Raw genomic sequence first — 20,665 nt, 5'->3', positions numbered from 1 at the left:
TTTTTTTTTTTTTTTTTTTTTTTTTAATTTTAATTTCCTTGCTGCTTACAGTTTTTCTTATATTGGGTGTCTTTTTATCCCTGATATCAAAGCTTCTGTATGAAATGTCTATTCCTTCTAGCTGTCTTCTTGTTATAGCTGACTGTTGACCTTTGTATGTATCCCAAGAGCCTATCTTTCCACTTTATTAAGGATGATGTGTTGCTCTATCCTTGGCTCAGCATCCAGTCCTTTGATAGTGGGCTATTGGGCTGATTTTTGACCCCAGATTATCACAATGTTATCATACAAGGGTGGACAACTGATTACAGTAAGTATGTCATCTTGGCTAAAGTAGTACAATTAGCAATAAAAATATCATCAAGCACAGCCTAGAAACTGACATTCTTCAGTAACTGCTAATTTGGTATCTCTAACCACAGGAAAAAGTTCTATATAGTTATATAACAACCTCCAACATAGACCAAGAATTTATGTGCAGTGGGTTTCCTCTGGGGAAAGGGGAATTTAGGAAGGATAGGGGACAAAACAGCAATACCTTAAGAGAAATATAATAGAAGCAAAGGTGAAGGACTAAGGATAATCATCCAAACTTTGCAGAGCTGGAAGAGAGGACAGGAGAAAAAGAATAAAGGAGAAAGCAAAAGAATTTCAAGGCAAAGCAGAAAGACTAGAGACAGTGTTCATTCACCTGTAAATCAGAGAATTCTGAAAGACAGGTGAGAAAAGAGAGAGGCAGGACAGAGAAAACAAATCAAAAACTAAAAGTCAAAACCTATTCTTGCTGGATTGGAGTCTAGGTTTCAGCTCCTACTTCCCAGCTGAATTACCCCATTGTTCATCTGCCAGTTGTCTACTATGACTAGACAGCCCTACTTCATTCTGCTCCCAGATATTGATACTGAAGTGAACCTGGTTGCTGTTCTGCTGAAAGTTGAGAGAGACCTGGAGTACTTTGAGATAAAATACTGCTTCTGCTTTCCAGCTGTTACTCCATGTGCCTGGGGGGAGAGGGTTACCACTCTGGTTCACTCACCAGCTAGTGACTTTGGGGTGGACTGTTTGGGAAAGTGTCTCAAGTTCTCGCTGCTGTCTCTGACTGCACAAGACTCCCCATCCAGATTAAGTCTCAGTCTCCCAATGTGGAACAAAGTTGCTTTTGCTGATTCCCTGCCCTTCAAATCAGCTGCACAGCTGTTCAGCCACACCACAAGGTCTCTGGTCTGCAGCAGTTGGCTGTTTCTCCTATAGTAATGAATCCTATATCCTTCTCCCCTGTCAATTCCCCTGTGGATCTCATGTGGCTTAGAAGGCCTTTAATTTCTCTCTGGACTATCATTTTGACCGTGGCACTTTCTCTGAAGAAGCTGAGTAGCTAACAGCACTCTATCATTTTTTAGTCTCTTTCTGAACAGCTCTTTTTTAAAATGAATTCTTAGGGCTGGGGAGATAGCTTAGTAGAATAAGCACTTGCCTGGCAAGTGAAAGGTTCTGAGTTCAATCCCCAGTACCACAAAAAAATAAATAAAATGAATTCTCCAACTATTTACAGACAAGATCGATCATGCCCAGGGTGGTATGGGTGTAGACCCCAACGATGTACAGAATATTTAAAGGTGATTCTTACAGATGACTAATAGGAAAACCTAGCTTTAAAGAAGGACAGCTGTGAATTCAGATGTCAGTAGTGCCTGCTTTATTGTGGAGATGTACAGCATCAGGCCACTTAATATCTGTCTCACTTACGAGTAGAAATAACGTTTGATGTACTTTATAGGCCAATAGGAAAATTAAATGAAATAAGACAGGAAGGCTAGCACATACCTGGCACCTCTTAAGAACTCAGCATATGTTAGAGTTTCTTAGAGTTGCATGTTTGCCATACAGATACCCTTAAGGTGGAATACACAGTGGTTAAAAGGTACCAAGCGTGAAGTCACCCAGAATTTAGGTTATGGTTACAATTTAGTATGTGTTATACTGCCTATACCAATATGCATCTTCTCTTTGCCTCATTTTCCTCACCTGCAAATTGAGGATCATATTAGTACCTGCTTCCTAAGATTGTTATGACAGATAATTTAATCTCAGCCAAGTGTTTAGAATAATGTGGGCATGTAGTTAGTATTTGAATTATTTGTTTTTAGTATTACATTTTGAAAATGTAGTGTTTCAGTTCATACCACATGCATATAGTTCTTTAGGCCTTGCCCATGAGGTTTTACAATTTAATACTTCTTTCAATAAGTCAGTAGATTTTGCTCCATTCTCCACAAGTATTTCTAATGATGTCAGAATGTTTTGCTGTGTACCTTCATAACATTTGAAGAGCAGTTTATCTGATGTGCTTCAAGAAGGCAATGTAGTAGGCATGGGTTTCCCATGAAGTTTGTCCCTCGTGGGTACTGCCAGTTCCCACAATTCTAGCATTCCCTGGGCATCAGTCAGTGTCTACAAGGAAAGATTTTCAAATAGTAAAGCATGTGAAAAGACAAACAGGCCCAAACTCAGAGCTCTCTAGGGACTCTGACCTCCAAAACAGACTCTATTCTGACATTTTCACAGGCTTCTTGAAGGAATTCCAACAGGGTCATTCCATTTGGTAAACTCCTAAACAGACCCTCTGTTATCAGGGGCTGATTTATAGGTTTTTCTCCTTATGTCCTTGTTCTGAAGAGATTAAGCTAGTAGATATAGTTGCTGAGACTTTTAAAACATTTGATATATATGGTAAGAGTAGTATATAGAAGACTTTTAGTATTTTGAAGTAATAAAACATGTATAATGTTTAAAAAGATTTTGTGGGAGATCACCCTCTCGGGCCCCCCTCCTGTCCCTCTCTGACAGGAGCTTTCTTTCCCCCAATATTCTGCTCATAACCTCTGGAAAAAAAAAAAAAAAGACTTTGTGTTCTCAATTGTTCTAATTGTTTTTGCATTTTTATTCCAAGATATGTATGTCATAATCACATCTCTACATTAATTTTTTTCATTATTAAGTAAATTCTTTAATGAAAAATTCAAAAATCATCTTTCAAAACTAGTATGGTATATATATTTATGGGATTGCTTGTTTCATAGTGTCCATTGGCGTGTGTAAGAGCAGAAGCCATTCCATTGATTTAGAATATCTTTCTAAAAGATCTTGAGGTGATGGCAGTTGTTTAGATGATGCTTTGAGTCACTAGATGGGGTACATCTATAAATTGTTTTTCAGTTCATCTGATCTCCTTAAAAACATTTTGTGGATTATTATGTTTCTCTAAAGAAATATATAGCACTAAAAATAAATGAAAAGAAAAGACCCCCTGAGAGTTGGAGCCTGGACAACTTAAGGAAATGGGTAATTAGGATTTATTTGGTTTACAGTTGGCCTTAACTGCCAACAGCCATATGGTCATCCTGTTGGAAGCCTAAGTAGCATATATGAAATTCCAAAGGGAAACAGTATTCTACACTGAAAAGGTCAGAGCTGGGTTTTTTTGTTTGTTTTTTGGTTTTTTTGAGATTTGGTATAGATGGTTTCCTTGCACGCATGTTTCTTTTCAATGAGTTTATCTTTTAGATGAATCAACACAGTTCTAATAGAGTCCTACACAACTAAAATTTTCTTAAAATTTGTTATCTGTTTTTGTTTTAGGAATATAATGTTTTGAATGAGTTTTATTAGCTATAGCATGAATGTACATTACTGAGTGTCTGGATTTTGTTTTGATTGTCTTCTTTTAAAGATTGTTGAGCTTTGGCTTAGTAAACAGGTAGGTTACTTTTGGATCACCCTCAAGGCCTTTCTTAAATTTTGGTGGAAAAGACATATTATAGGGTAGCATTTATACTTGAGTTGGTGCCAGTGAGGGCTGACCCCATTTGAAATCTTGCTGAATATCCTGTCAAATGCCCCAAGGAAGGACTTTTACCTAAGGCTATTTTTTTTTTAAATCATGCTCTATTATTTTTAATTAAACAGAGTCCCTAGGGCTATTTGGAGTACAGGCATTTCCTCAACCTTGATACACTCTGGGAATAATTTAGCTTACTGTTCCTGACCATTTCTTGCCTACTTTTGTGAGATATTACTCTCTACATATAGCCTAGTACCTGGAAAAGACTCGAGGTCACTTTCAGGCAGATTTCTAGAACTGTTTTTTAAATTAATGTAGCCTTCATTTTCAGAAATCTGTCCTGCTGCTTCTACTTACCTTACCCTGCCTGAGTGATCACCTTGGTCTCCTCAATTCACCAAGCCTACCTATTGGCTTTATTTGATTTTTTTCCTGCTATCTAGGTCGGAAAGTTGCCTCTAGGCAGAAACCATGGTAGTTACGGGGTTCATCTCATTGTTTCCTGTCTTTTAGGGGTAGTAGCCCTATATTACATATTTCCAATGTGTAAAAACAATTATTTCTTGTAATTTATCTAGTGTTGCTGTTTTCTTACAGCAGGAATTCCCGTGCTTCTTATTCTACCGTGACCAAAAAACAGGTCGTGCAGCTGAGATGCTTACGACCTTTCCACTGTAACTTGCTTCTTCTCTTGGTACATTGCTTTCTGGCAAGACTGTAATAGCAATGCCATTTCATTTTGAATCTACCCACATAACCATGGCACAGGTTCTGTGTTTTTAATTGGTAAATATATGAAGCCAAATTGTTGGTTAAAGGACAAGGCAAGTAGTCCTCTAGTTTTGTAATTGATACAAAATGATCAACAAAGTAGTCAAAAAGACACCCTGCTAGAGCCTCTGATGAATTAGAGCCATGCCATACCATAATTATTCAATTGGTTCAAGAGGGCATCTTTTTTTTTTTTTCTTTCGAGCACTGAGAAAGGTTTGGTAGAATCCATTCTTCAGTAATAAAGAACTTATTATTTTTTCCTGAAATAGTGAATTTTTTTAAAAAAATTCTCTTTGCCACAGTGTTTGAATCAACTCGGCAAAAGATTTAACTATTAAGAGAGATAACTGAGGACTGTATTTTTCTTACCACATGATATTAAATGGAAATTTCCTTGTAAAGAAGATCTAGATTATATTAGTGTAAAAATAAGAAATCAGCCATGTAATCACAGCACTCAGGGAAATTCAGGCAAAAGATGATCATAAATTCAAGTCCAATCTGGGCAGTTTAGCCACATGTTGAGACCCTATCTCAAAATAAAAAATAAAAACAGGCTTGAGATATAACTCAGTGAAGATGCCCTGTGTGGTTCATCACATATACTCTTATCAACGCACTCCCTCCAAGAAAAAGCATATATATAGAAGTCTTGGAATGGAATACATGAAATTATTTTTAGCAGTTTAAATACATACACATCACTCCATCTTCCTTTTTTTTAAATAGTGTATGTTTTTCATGATGTACATATTACGATTTTATAGTAATGAAGGAAAAGTCCTTTGTAAAATGTTATATAATGGGGAATGTCAGACTAATGTGATAGCTCATGACTATATTATGCTAAGGGAGCTGAGTAAACAGCAACAATTCAAATCTTGAAAATTCATAGATTTTTTGATCTTTCCAGCACCTTGTACAGATAACTCCAGAAGGATTCTGTTTTTTTGTTTTTGTTTTTGTTTTTGTTTTTTTTTTTTTGGCTGGCTATACCTGTTTTAAGGGTGGGTCTGGCGTGGCATGTGATGCTGGGGAATCGAACCACAGTCCCTTGCGCCAGACTGAATTTGCGCCATCAGGTGCTTTAGACAACTGAGCTATCCTGCCAATCCCTGACATTTCATTCTTAAAGAATTTTTTTTTAAATTTTTATTTATTTATTTGTGTGTGTGTGTGTGTGTGTGTGTGTGGCCAGCTCTGCCCACCAGGGGGCGGGGCTGGCTGGCATGTGGTGCTGGGAGGTTGAACCGCGGTCCCTGTGCTTTGCTAAGCTTATTCTAAATAGGTGTTTTAGACCACTGGGCCATCTCACCAGCCCCTTCAACTTTTCATTCCTAATTGAGGTACATACTTAAAAATTTATGTTCATATAGTTTTGAATGAGAGGGTAGAAATAAAATAGGATATCATAGATATTATCTGGTCACACTATTCAAACCCTGTATCAGCATAATAATCATAGAAACACAGTTTGACTAGACTGTATAATTTGGACTCCCAAAGTCAACATTCTTGCTATACCCTTGGCCTGGAGATTTAAGTTACCACCTCATTTCATGAGCCCAAATCTCACTTGCCTATGCGTTGCCATGTTCTGGTCTGACCTGTGAAAACCTGCAGTGGAAGTCTGGAGACAAAGAGCAGATCTGTGTCTGGTAGGGGATTTGATAAATGAAGTGTCTGGGGCAAAACCAGCTCCAGAGATGGAGAAGAGTCAACATATAGTAGATAGGTAGCATCATCAAGGAACTGTTGGACCTGGCTCTCATTCATTTGGTTCGGGCAGCCTGCTGATAGCATAAAGGAAGGCATATGAAGAAGACACCCCTGAAAAATGAGAAGTGTGAAGATTATGTTTTTAAAATGTAGAATCAATATATATTCATACTTTGTACTATAGACCATGTCACAACTGATTGATTTTCAAAGGTGTTTTATATAAGTAATTTTAATTTCTTTTTCTTTTCTTTTTTTTTTTTTTTAGTTTGACAAGATTTATTGGTTATTTTAGTAAAGACATTCATCTCAGTCATTTCTCTCTCATCTTGACCTTATATTAGTATTACATTTGGGTCAAGAAAAGAGTATGTAGGAGAGGGATGTTATGTTAGCAAACAGTGAAATGGGCAAAAATGAGTTAAGTTTGCCTACATAAAAGTAAGTTGAAGTTAAATTCATGTATCTGGATATAATTAAATCATGTAAGAACTAGTAGTTCTACATACATTTCCACTGATTTACTTGGGGCTTAATCTAAGAACAATTTATCAGGCATATGCATAGGTTTCTTCTCTGGAGTTACTACCTATTAAAAAAGATGTAACTACCACCAATAAAATAGTCTGAAGCTGCCTCCAAATTTAACATTGTAAGAGTTCTGAAGGAAATAATTGTATTATTTTTCTTTTGCCTGTGACTAGGCTTTTAAAGATGTGTTTAACTGTCACATTAGAAAGTCCATATACAATACAAAAATACAAAACAAACAGCTTACAATACACAGATTTAAGAGTATATATGATGAACAATTCGATAAAATGTTTGAAGATGCATTTTCTTTCATTTTCAGTACCTACGATATGCTTCACTGGTCAATATGTGTACACTTAAACCACATTAACTATTCTAATAAATTCTGTAATGAATTCAATTCAAATTAGATTTAACAACTTAGTAACATAAAAGCATAGACAAAGTTACAGAAAATGCATCTTTTTTTTATCTTCGTACAATGTTAAATTTTTTTTTGTGTGTGTTTATACCTTTTAAAAAATAAAAACTAGCCAAATACTTAAGCAGTATGTACATTTGAATTTTTGGTGGTGGTCTGTATTTTAAAAGAAACAGCTTCCTTATGATTTGCCTCAAGTCCTGGTGGAAATGCTTACAGGAACTAGCTAATAAACAAAAACCAAGAGAAGCACATTCAAAATACTGATTTACTTTAGTAGCAAATGGCTGTTCTTTGAAGACTGATGAAGGTAGACAAGATTATTAAGGTGAAATGGGCTATTTCAAATACTCGATACTTCGCATAAAAATTTAAAAAAACTACTTTCTGTAGAAGAGCTAAGCATCTGTGTCCACTGATAGCAATGCAGTACCTAATATATGGCCATTTGAAACAAAACAAGTCCCAGAGGGAAAAAAATGTTGTTTAATTTCATCTAGGTTTACTTCCAGTCTGTAGCCAAGCAACGCTTTCTCTCTGATATGACACTCCCCTTTTCTCTAAGGCTGTTCGTGGGAGCCAGTTTCGGGAGTGAGGGAGTTAATTTAGAAGTAACTGCTTGTAGTTTTACATAAACAGTAACTTTTTGCCTCCTCTTACTGTGTTAATAGTTGTGTCTAAAAAAATACGCAATTGTTAAAAAAAGTTCCATTTCTGCTTTTTTTTTATTATCTGTAACCTTTGGAAACTAATCACATGAAAACTACGAAATTAGCAAATGTCTTGAAATCTTTATGTAAAGCATAAATTACCTGTAATTTCAAACTCTCACTTATTAGTGTACCACTCAATCTTAAAAAGAAAAATGAAAAAGCAAAAGCAAAAGCGGCTCCACGGATCGTCTTATACCATTCTTTAAAAAAGGAAACTGTTCCTTTTAACTTTACACCCACCCCACACCCTAATTCAAAACATATCATTTAATTGTCTTGGTCATGGACATTTCCAAGATGAGATTTTATATTTCGTTCCCATAGCTTCTGGTTATCAGAAAACTCATGCTTTCTTTTATTGAAAGAGTTTGGTCCAGCTGATGTTGGTGTATCCCTTCCAATATTCTTCATCCTCATCTGTGCTTCTGGAGGCATTTCCTCTGGTTCACTGTCTTCATCTTCATTAAAAGCTGCTGCTACTGAAAGGATTTTGGGAGCAAAAGTTGCAACAGTTTCTTTAGGCTTACTTGATCCAAGTTTGATGGATATAGCTGATGCTTTCTTTGTTGTCTGACTACCTATGGCAAATCCAAACTTAGAGATCTTTTTTTTTTTTTTTGCGGAACCAGGAATTGAACTCAAACCCTTGCACTTGACAGGGAAGCACATATTCCACTGAGCCATCTCCCCAGCAAACTTGGAGATCTTTGTAGGCTTTGTTGAGAGGTCTGCAGCTTCTTCTTCAGCTGATCTCTTCTCAGCACTGCTACTGGAACTTTCCCCTCCATTACTGGAAGAAACAGTCTTAGTTCTCATGGGTTTTTCTGCTTCTTCTTCAGGTCCTCCAGCAGCTCCAGCTCACTTTGACTTCTCAGGCTTATCCTCTCCCGCCTTTTGGTCCGCCATTTTAGTAATTCTAATTTCTTGAGCCACATATTTGAAAACAGCTATTTGAATTAATGAGGTAAATGGTTTAAATGTGATAATATAGAATCTTTTCTAAAGTTGTGTTTGCAGTCTATATACTTTTTTAAGGTACTATTCTCCCACTTTTGCTGTTTTAAGAATTATAATCATATTAATAACTAATATACTTTGATCTTCTTTGTTACCCTTTGTTTTCACACAAAAAGCAATTGTTTTCCTTATTCCCTTTGATAATATAACCAGTCAACACGTATCTTTTTATTTTTTTTATTTTTTTTTCGAATTATTTATTTATTTATTCATTCATTCATTTTGTGTGTGTGGCCAGCTCAGCCCACCAGGGGGCGGGGCTGTCTGGCATGTGGTGCTGGGGGATTGAACCGCGGTCCCTGATGCCTTAGCTTAGCTTGTTCTAAGTAGGTGCTTTAGACCACTGAGCCATCTCACCAGCCCAACACGTATCTTTTTAGATCACCTACAAATACAATCAAGACTTTATAGATATTCCCATGTGTTTTTGCATATTACCACATTTTTCCTCCCTACAACGTGGCATGCCAAGAACTCATGGTAAATAGCCAAGTCAAAGCACCAGTCTGCCAGTGAGGAGAGGTTTTTGGTTTTTTTTCCTGCAACTAAGCAAAGCCATTTTACTCAAGAAGTTTTAATTGTTTCCATTTTGTAAGACCTATAAACTGAGGGACAGGTGTAGGAGTCACTTCCAGGTCCTCGTCTTGGTCCAAGAAGCCAATACTTATAATCCCAAAATTGCGTTACTGGAATCCCATCAAGTTAATTCCAATCTACCACTCCCAGTGCAACCCACGGCGAAAGTAAAGGCACTAAAACATATTTATAATTATTGCGGAGCCAAGGGGCCCTAGGTCCAGCCATGAAGATGGCTTTCTGGAACCAAGAGGCTGACGCAGGGCCACACCTGGTTTTATTCAGTGGAGGAGGAGTGGCTTGAGGAGGAATGATTGAGAATTGTGGGAAGTAGGTGACTACTGTGAGCTGAGCTAGGTGGGTGGCCTGCATTTACCTCTGTCATATGCAGAGAGAATATGCAGAGAAAGTAATCTGCTTTATGCTATTGAGGTAGTATCTAATGTTTTGGAGGATCTGGTGCTTCAGCTTTGATGTAGTCTTTCAAGCCCAAGAAAGTCATAGCCTCTGTCTTGAGGCTCAATCCCAGCTGGTGGTGCAGAGCATTGATCTTTATCCTGTCTCAACCTGGCCCACATTACAGAGCAGCAGGTATAGGTTACCAGGGAAATATGCATGCCACCTTCAAAGACTATCACCAGCACCTTTGCTAGACCAATATACATTGATTAAGGCCAATTGGAAGGATAAACAGAAGTCCTAGCCAGCTCTGTACATAACAATATGAGGAAATAGGGTCAGGCTCAGTCAAAATGGAGACAGTCACTCTTCTTTCAAGGAGAGCTGCTCCATTGGTCCTCCACAGACAGGGAAATTAGCTAATAAGGAATAAAATTGTAAGGATATGATTATATCTCAAGCTACCTCTAAAAGTTAAAAAAAAGTTCAATTACAATAAGAAAGATTGATTTAGAATAAAGTTACTTTTGAGATAGATTATTGGTTTTATCTCTTACATAAAGAAAATAATTACAGAAGGTATAAAATAATCATACTTCTCTGCAAGATTTAACTTGTATAGAATTATTCTACTGTAAAAGCCTCCTAAACGTAAAACAATCTAAGAGTCAGCCATTTGCCTCATCAATCCTGTTAGGATTGCCTTCTCTTTTGGTTTAACCAACATACATAATCAGTGCTGTATAAAGTTCATGTGTGCATACATTATGAAAAAATTATTGCTACTTTCAGTATTCTTTTCTCATGTTGTATTCTGCATTCTTCCCAGAAAATGATGCTAAGAAAAATTTTTTTTTTACATTTAGGTTTTTATTTTTATTACTCTGCAGTGCAGTTGACTAAATATAAATGTTTATCATTCTGATTCTTTTTTTATTTTTAGTACCATAGTAGTTTAGAACACCAAGTTGTAGTTTTATGCATATATTCATTCTAGCCAAATACTTTTGAAGGCACTCAGCTTAATGAATGATTTTTATCATTCTTCAGTATATATCCAAATAATCATTTTTTAATACTTTAAGCAAATATATTTTCCAGGAAAATGGAGAGTCTAAAATAGATAACCTCTTTTGACATTTATTTCATAAAATGAAGTATTTGATATTTAAAGATTTAAGAATCTACTTTTACTAGTTCTCTAAATTCAAATGTATCTTTTGTATGGTAAAATAGAAATGACCATTTTTTTCTTCTGATTTACTATGGCAGGGCAACAGACTTTTCACATGTTTTTAACTCCTGGAGTAAGAGCAGTTTATTAACTTTAAGAACTACTTACAAAACCTGGCATAGTAGTAGTTCATGCCTATAATTACAGCATTCTGGGAGGGTGAAGTAGGAAGAATTTGAAACAAGCCAGGGCAGTTTTGTAACTGAGGCATTGTCTCAAAATTAAAAATAATTCTTTTAAAGGGACTAGAAATATAATTTAGTGGAAATGGCTTTTGTTCGAGCCCAAATACTGTAAAAATAAAATATAGTTACACTCAAATACGTTTTCTAAGAATAAGTACATTCTCCAGCATACTACAATATAGTTACTGCCCTCAAAAAAATTAACATTGGTATAGTAGTATGTAACCTATACCCAATATCCATGTTGTATTTCCTCACTTTCCCCAAGTAATGCCTTTTGGCCTGGCATGGTTGTGCATGCCTGTAATGCCAGCCCTTAGGAGGCTGAGGCAGCAGAAGCGATGTGAGTTTGGGGCCAGCTTGGGCTACAAAGTGAGTTCAAGGCCAGTCTGATTGGCATAATGAGACCCTGTTGCAAAAAGACCAGAACAAACAAGTAATGTCACTTTTTCTCTTTTTTTATATATTATATTTTATTTTATTGAGAAACAAATTCTTTTTTAATTCAAGATCTAATCAAGCATTACTCAGTGCATTTAGCCATTATTTTCTTTTAGTAATGACAAGGTACTGTTAGTCCTCTAGTATAGTACAGTTCTCCCAGCTTGTGAGTATTTACAGTTTGGTATTTTTAAAGTATCTAAGCCAGTAATTTTACAGAATGACCCCAATTTGGATTTGTTTAATGGGGCCATTATGATCAGCTCAGGTTAAACATTTTGGGTGAGAATACTACATAGGTGATATGTCTGCAATGAATTATATCAGGAGGTACACAACAGTTTGACATGTTTGTGACTATAAATTTGATTATTTGATTCTGCCAGGCATCCTTCCTCCCTTGTTTTTCTTTCTTTCTTTGTGTGTGTGTGTGTGTGTGTGTGTGTGTGTGTGTGTGTGTTGGGGTAAGGGTCTACAGAGTGTTCAGGGTCTGGCTACTAGATCAGACTCGTAGGGATCTACATGTTTACAGCTTCCCAAGACCTGGGATTATAGGCGCATTCCACCATGCCCAGTCTCAATTGCCCTCTCAGCGAGCCCCCAGAGTTGGGGCCTGCACTGCAGACTTGCCCAGATCGAATCTGCAGGCACTTTAATCTGCTGGGCCCCTCCCTTGTTTTTCATATGAAAATTTATGCCTTCTTGTTGTAATTAGTAATATGCAGAATAGTAGCATAAAGCTATGACTGTTCTGTTTCCCAGTCACCTTTCATCCATAGTTTAAGTGACAGTTCATGCCTAGATTAATTATTATAGTTACTTACAAAATGATGATTTTCTAATCCTGACATTCCTTATTGACTGGCATTCTTGTGAAAAGAGCAGCCTCCTTAAGGGAGGCATCACTGTGGGCTCATAGATTCTTTATCTTTTTTTAAAAAAGTATCCATCCTTAAAATTTTTGATGTAGAGATTGTCCCATATTTGAGCAAAGACCCCTTTCAAGCACTCTTTTTGACTTACACTTTTTCACTTTTGGCATGAGATATTTTAAGATCACTTTTTATTACATTGGCCCAATCTTAGAATTAGCCTTTTCTCTAGGAATCTCCAATTCCTTTCAGGAAAGAATAAAACTGAAACCTAAATACTAGACATATTCATCATTAGCTTTTTTATTATTAATTTTATTGAGAAACAAATAGCAATGAGACAGTTTCAAAACTGGTTAGTAGGACTGTTTCAATAATTAGTACATTGCATATTGTTGTCTTCTTAGTGGTTATTCATAGTGCAAGATGCAGACATGATATCCTGTCCACAAACACTATTAGAACAAATCTTTCTATTCGTTGAATTAAGGGAAAGTAGCTGTATATCTGTCTTATTTTGAATATACAGATACAAAATGGTCCTTCATTTGTATCCCCTTTCTTTGTTTAGTTTTGTCAGAGAAGGGTATTCCATTGTCAATTAAATATTGTAGGTGCATGAATTCAGCGAAATACTCCAATATAGTCCAGTAGTCCATAATAGTAGTGGGTTTTCCATAGAACTGGCAATGTCAGAAGTAGTTGACTTGAGCCTTTTATAGCTCGGCATGTTAATATGGCTTTACTTTTTATACTTTGTTTTTATACTTTTCTGCTGGATGATTAAGACCAAGATAAAGCAAGACCTATATAACAAGAAATGTAACTTGTATCTGACAAGGTCAGTCAAATCCCATCACGATTTATCCTGAAACCCTGTACCACAGTTTGTAGATCCTATGTCAGTGTCAGCCATGTGGATGAGTCATGGCCATTGTTCATCATTAGTTGTTGTTACTGCTTCTAGCCCTTTTCAGTAGGTAAAGCTAGGAAATATAAAATGTCGTGAATTCAGGCCAAGGGTAGTCATATAGTCTTGAGGAAGATAAACAAAATGAGATAATTATATTTTTCAGATGTGAAGATCTGTTATAACACTATAAACTTTAGACAGTCTGACCAGTGGAACAGAATAGGGAGATAAAAAAATAGTAAATAATCACCTTATCCATTACTAAGTAACTCTTATGCATGGGGGAAAGGGCAGCTTTTTGAATAAATGGTTCTAGATTATTCACATATCCAGCCAAAAGAAGTTTATTTGTAATTCATATTATATACACAGAAAAAAAAAATCAACTGTGAAAAGTAAAGCAGTAGTAAAGTTTTTTGGAAGAAATAGCTCCATGACCTTGGAGTGAACAAAAATGTTTTACATAGGATATAAGTGATACAGTTCATTAAAAAAAATTAAATTGTATTGTATTTAACAACTCTTGTGCATTACAGAACATTGAGAAGAAAAGGGTGACCCACAGAGTAGGAAAAGAAAAATCCAATGCATGTATTTAACAAAAGACTATTCCAGAATATATAAAAGACTCCTCTACAAGCCAGTGTCATTCATGGGTAGGAACTTTGGCAGACATTTCACAAAAGAAGTTATCAAAATGATATAGGTGAGTGCTCGCTTCGGCAGCACATATACTAAAATGATATAGGTGAATAAGGTATATTCATTAGTCATCAGAGCATGCAGTTGAAAACCTAATGAAATGCTGCAATATACCCTCAAAGAAATTGAGTGTGTCAAGGATATGGAGCAGTTAGTAAATATGTAAACATAGTGGTATAACTATTTTTAAAAAGTGTTAAATATATACGTTCAAAAATAGTAAATCACCTTATTCATTACAAAGTAATTCATATGCATGGGGGAAAGGGCAGCCTTATGAATACATGGTTCCAAATTATTCTGATATCCTGCCACCATAAATAAGTACCCTTGTGCTCGCTTCGGCAGCACATATACTAAAACAAGTACCCTGGGTACCAAAATGCTACTACTAAATTTATACTTAATAGAAATGCATATGAGTGTGTTCATCAAAAGATGTGGTTTAATTTCAATCACATGAAATTCCCATTTTTTATAGAGACTTTAGCAATTTGATATAGTTGAGTTAGTTAAAAATAGGGTTTCTCTATGATTATTGAACAGTGTGTGGTTAGGAGGATGTCAAATTGTACTCAGCTTGGGCAACTTAGTAACTTACCAGGAGCCTATCTCAAAATAAAAAATAAAAGAGTTTGGGATATACCAAACTCAATTCCAAGTACTAGGTTTTTTTAAAAAAGGTAGGGGTAGTGCAGGGGGGAGGGACTTGTTCTCAGTTGAATTTGGTTGGTTAATGCCTGTAATCACACAACTTGGAAGATGAGGCAGGAAGATCACAAATTCTGGTCTATAGCCAGGGTAATTTTGTGACTTAGTGAGATCCTGCCAAAAAATTTTGAAAAGCTCTAGAGGTATACGTCAGAGTGAAGGCCTTATGATTAAAGCTCATTACTACCTAAAACGGAGGGAGGCTTCTATATTATTGCTAAATAGTATACTGTTTTATTTTAAATTGTTTACATGCTTACCTATGACCTACTATATGGTAAGTGCAGTTTTAGCAGTCTTATCATTGATGACTGAAAATTATTGTCACTGAACTCATACATATACAGTAGGAAATCTCTTTCTACCTTATAGTACTACCACCAGACTTACAAAACCCCCTAAAGACCTTAAGTTCTATAGGATCTATCTAGCTCTTCAGGCTATATGATTTCTGTGCATTACAGTGCTCATGAAGTTCCATACTGTTATGTATGCTTTGAAGTAGTAAAAACTTCATTTGCTAAGAATATACAATGTCCATGGGTTCTACATCCCACCAATATGGGTGTTTTTTGTTTTGTTTGTTTGTTTTTGGTTGGTTGGTTGGTTGGTTGGTTGGGTTTTTTGCTGGATGTTAAGATTTTTATCTGGGCATGGTGGGCACACCTATAATCCTAGAACTTTGGAGTTCTGAGACAGGAGTATCACCATGAGTTCTAGGCCAACCTGGGCTACGTAATGAGATCCTGCTTAAAGAAAAGAAAAAATTTGTACTTAGTATATTACCACTTTTGAAATGTTAATTCTAATATGTATTTGCTTATACTTTAGAGTATAAATTTTATAGCACCTTAGAATTTCTATAAATAAATTACATGTGGGCAGTTAGTTACATGAAGAGGTGGTTTGTGTACCTGACCAAAAAATTTTAATATAGATATTTCTGTAGTAAAAGTCTTCAATTAGAGTCTGGCTTTTTAAATCAAGGATAATGCATGCTTGTTACAGACTACAAAATTCAGAAAAATAAAAGACAAAAAATTTAAATAAGCTCTAAGTTCTGTTATTCAGAGATAGTATAACATTTCAGAGTATTTTGTCCTTGTCTTGTAATTGATTTTTTCAAAAACCAAAATGGGTACTGTATGGAGCATACATTTTATGGTTTCCTTTCCTCCTCTAACTGTTACACTGAACGTTTTTTGCTTTGCTGTTGGGATATTTTGTATATGTGTATTTCACAATATTTCTTTAGAATAAAATAACATTTCCATTGCTTTTTTTTTTTTACTTTTAGGGAAGGGTCTACAGGTTATTCAGGGTCTCACTACTAGATCGGACTCCTAGTGATCCACCTATTTACAGCGTCCCAAGAGCTGGGATTATAGGCGCACACCACCACGCCCAGTCTCAATTGCCATCTCAGTGCACCCCGGCATCAGGGCTGGCACCGCAGGCCCGGGATTGAACGGCCAGACTCTGTTCCTGCTTGCAGGCGCTTTAATTCACAGAGCTATTTGGCCTGCCCTTCCATTGCCTTTCTAGAAACCATAATTTAATATTAATGGCAATGTTTGAAATTTTTTCACAGTATTTTTGTATACTCAAAATTTTTTGTCATTAAAATGATTGGACATACATTGAAATGTGCAGCTTTTAAAATAACATTTTATTTTTGAAGATGGGGTCTTGTAGCTTAGGCTAGTCTTCAACTCTTGAGCTCAAGTAGTCCTCTTGCCTTAGCCCTCTGAGTAGCAGGGACTATGGGCATACACTAGCATACCTGCCATAGTAGGCAAGCTCTCTATCACTGATTCTATCCCTGGGCTCTAAACTTATAGGCAGATTGCAAAAATAGTACAAAAAATTCCTATATAGTTTTCATCTAGATTCCCTAGATATTATTATCTAATTGCAGTTGCTTTCTCATGCTCACTCTATACCTATACATGGTGCTTTTTCCTTGAATCATTTGAAAGCATGTTCAGCTGTTATTCTTTTTTAGTCCTATATACTTCAGGGTATAGTTACTAAAAATTGGGATATTCTTTGTCTTAGTTACTCTTCTCTCGTTGCTGGGACAAATACCCAACACTCAAAATAAAGAAAGGAAAAGTTTATTTAGCTCACAGTTGCTGGAAGTTTCATTCTATACTCAGCTGGGTCCAAGGCAGAGCAGCAGAAAACAGAGAGCAACTTTTCATGACTGCAGCAAAGAGCAAGAGTGCAAGGGAGGGGTAGCAGCAGCTCAAGCAGCTGGCTTCTCTTCCCACCTTACATTGTAATGCAAATTACCTGCCCCAGGGCAGGTGCAGCATCCACACCCACAGTAATCAATCACAAACTCCAGAGGCCACCCCATGACTGCATGAGGCTTTGGGGGGGGGACACCTATACACAAACCATAACATTCTTTTAAATAACTGCAGTAATTATTAAAGTCACAAAGTGACATTGCTACACTAATCTTAGAAATCATTCACATTTCTCAGCTGTCCCAATAATATCCTTCATAGAAAAATATGTTTGTCTAGTATCACAATAATCATACAAGATCACATACTAAATGTATTTTCAGGTCCATCTGACTCCTTTATGACATTTTTGAAAAGCATAATCCATTTATTTAGTGGGACAGCACTTGATTGGGCTTACCTGCTGGTTCTTGATAATAGATCTGATGGTGTTCTTTGGTAGGTAACACACAGTGCTGTGTCTTTCCATCAAGAGGTACATGATAACCATTTGACTCAGACTGGTGATATTAGCTTAGATCACCTGGTTAAGATAGTATTTTCCAAGTTTATCCACTATGAAATTACTGTATTTCTATTGGTGATTTTATAATAGCTTATGAAAAAATATTCTGACCCTATGTAAGTCTCCCTGTTACCACTGATGAGTCTTACCTAAAACAGTGATCATTATTACTAAGTGGTGATTTTCTAATTTTGTCATCCCTTGCATGTGTTAGATGACATTCTACCTTACTTGTGAGCTTTCTTTTCTCCAAAGTCATACCAGACTTTGCTACTATTATTTCTTTTGTTGTTCCAGTTATCTTTGAGTTGGCCAGTGGCAAATTCTTCAAACTTGCTTCTATGTCCCTGTAACAAGTTCTATTTTTTTTTTTTTTTAAAGGATCTTTTTGCTTATTGGCACAAGATGTCATGGGCTCAAATTGTACTCTTCCTTTTCCAATCCTGAAATCAGTCATTTCTTTGGGGGGGAGAAGTCTGATTATTTGTAGGAAATTGGAGGTACCTTGAGACTATAATTTTAAGTGAAATAAATTCGACACACAAGCTCAAATATCATATGGTTTCTCTTAAATGAGAAATTCAAAGTACAAGTAAAGAGTAAAATAAAAGATAATGGGAATTAGGATCTGGGCATGGTAGTGCATGCCTGTAATCCCAGCATTTAGGAGGCTGAGGCAGGTGAATTGTTGAAAGTTTGAGACCAGCCTGGGCTACAAAGTGAGCTCAAGGCATGCATAACAAGCAAGACCCTGTCTCTAAAAGCCAAAAAAGGTGAGGGGGAGATAGATTATTCTCAAAGGCAAAGGAGATCAAGAGGTGGAGGGAGGGCTGGCCGAGGGAAGGGATAGGGACAATAAAAAGTAATTGGCATGTATTATGAACATGTACCAACTTCACACAAGGAGTGTAAACTTTGTGTACTACAAACATGTATTTTGAAAGGGGAATGGTGCTAGAGGGGATGGAGGAAAGGAAAATGAGATGAAAAAAAAAAAAAAACCCAAACAAAAAGAAAGATTGTTATGTGTCTTACCAACTTCCCACAAAGAATGTAAACATATACAGATGCACTAATAAACTAAAATTTACAAAAATGATCTGAGAACTAAATGTATTCATTATTACTGTGTATTCATTGCTTCGAGACTGTCTCAATGGATAGAAAATACATGTGTGCATATTCTGGTTTTGTCACTGTGATTATTAAAACTCAGAGCTGGATATGGTAGTATATGCCTATAATTCCAACACTGTGAGAAACTGAGAGTTCAAGCCCAGCCTGGGCAACTTAGTGACTTAGCAAAACCCTACCTCAAAATGTTAAAAAAAAAAAAAAATGGTTAGCAATATAGCCCACTATGAAAGTCTTTGGGTCAGTGCCCAGTTGAGTGGAGAGAGCATGTTGTGAGACCTCCAGTTTCAGTCCAGCCTCCCAGGGTTCATACTGTCTTCCACGTTTTCCTGTTTGTAACTCCATTCACTAGCTTATACCTTTGCAAAAATAAACCTACACTTTAAACAAATGAACTGCAGTTTATAAATCATCACAATAAAGCTGTTTTTAAAATATTTGCTAACTGGAATTGGGTATTTATTTACATTTTTTTTTAAACTTTGACCTAAAGGTGTATATCCAAAATCTCATATTCAAAAGTTCCTATGGTTTTCTGAGCTCTGTTAATCCATGTTATTTGAAATATACATAAGTTCATTTACTTTGCATATGTAATTGCTGTTATGCATTTATTTTTTGAATTCCCTACAGCAATGTATGAAAATGTATATTTTCTCTGTACCCTCAACAACAGAATGTATTGTAAAACATTTTTACCATTTACAATTTTAGTATAATTTTGAATGAATTTCTGTATGAGTAACACTGAACACCTTTCAAATGTCTGAGTGCCATTTCAATTTTTTTGTGTGTGGAAGAGAAAATTATCTGTTCATTTCTCTGTCAGATTTTTTTAATTTTTACTTTTTTAAGAGAATAAAAAAATATTTTTTTTTTTCCCAGTATTTTAGGGCAGAGTCTACAGGCTGTTCAGGGTCTCACTACTAGATTGCACTTGTAGTGATTCTCCTGTTTACAGCCTCCCAAGTGCTGGCATTATGGGCGAGTGCCACCACACCCAGTCTCAATTGCCAGCTCAGCGCGCCCTAGAGGTAGGTGGGCCAGCAGGCCTGGGGATTGTACCCCTGGCCCCTGCGCCTGCTTTCAGGCAGTTGAATCCACTGAGCTATTTCGCTGGCCCTAAAAAGTAATTTTTAAAAATTAGAAGCAATACAAAATTTCACTAAAGAAAATGCTGGGAATTGAGATTCCATCTTACCCCAGAGAGAATGGCTGTCATCGAAAAAGTCAATCAGTAACAAATGCTAGCGATGCTATAGAGAAAAAGGAACCCTTCTCCACTGTTGGTGGGAGTGTAGACTGGTACAACCACTATGGAAATCAGTGTGGAGATTCCTCAAAAAACTGGGATTGGTGGTCCCATTCAACCCGATGTTCCCCTCCTGGGTATGATGTAGCCCAGGCTGGCCTCAAACTCACAAAACGATCCTCACATGCAGCTCAACTTTTCAGTATTTAGAGTTGCTTGTATATTGGGAATATTATTCTTTTGGTATGCTTTTGGTCACTTTTTTTAGTGTTACAAAAATCTGTCAGTCTTGACTTGGTGGACATATACAGAGTGTTCCACCCAAACACAGCTGAATACACATTTTTCTCAGCTGCACATGGGTCATTTTCTAAAACAGACCACATACTGGTCCATAGGTCATGCTTAAGTATATGCAAGAAAACAGAAATTATCCCATGCACATTATCTGACCACAGTGCAATGAA

General features: G+C 36.4%; 1 protein-coding gene and 1 pseudogene across 7 annotated transcripts in view; one reads left to right on the top strand and one right to left on the bottom strand.

Moving 5' to 3' along the window:
- Nucleotides 1-20,665, top strand: part of Mkl2 (MKL1/myocardin like 2) — a 235,419-nt gene that overhangs the window by 110,427 nt on the left and 104,327 nt on the right. The window lies entirely within an intron of this gene.
- Nucleotides 8,196-8,908, bottom strand: LOC111813511 (annotated as a pseudogene).

The sequence above is a fragment of the Octodon degus genome, unplaced genomic scaffold, assembly GCF_000260255.1.
Source record: "Octodon degus isolate 3935 unplaced genomic scaffold, OctDeg1.0 scaffold00195, whole genome shotgun sequence".
NCBI lineage: Eukaryota > Metazoa > Chordata > Mammalia > Rodentia > Octodontidae > Octodon > Octodon degus.
Note: the sequence above shows the minus strand (reverse complement) of the source record. Positions and strands in the feature narration are given on the sequence as shown.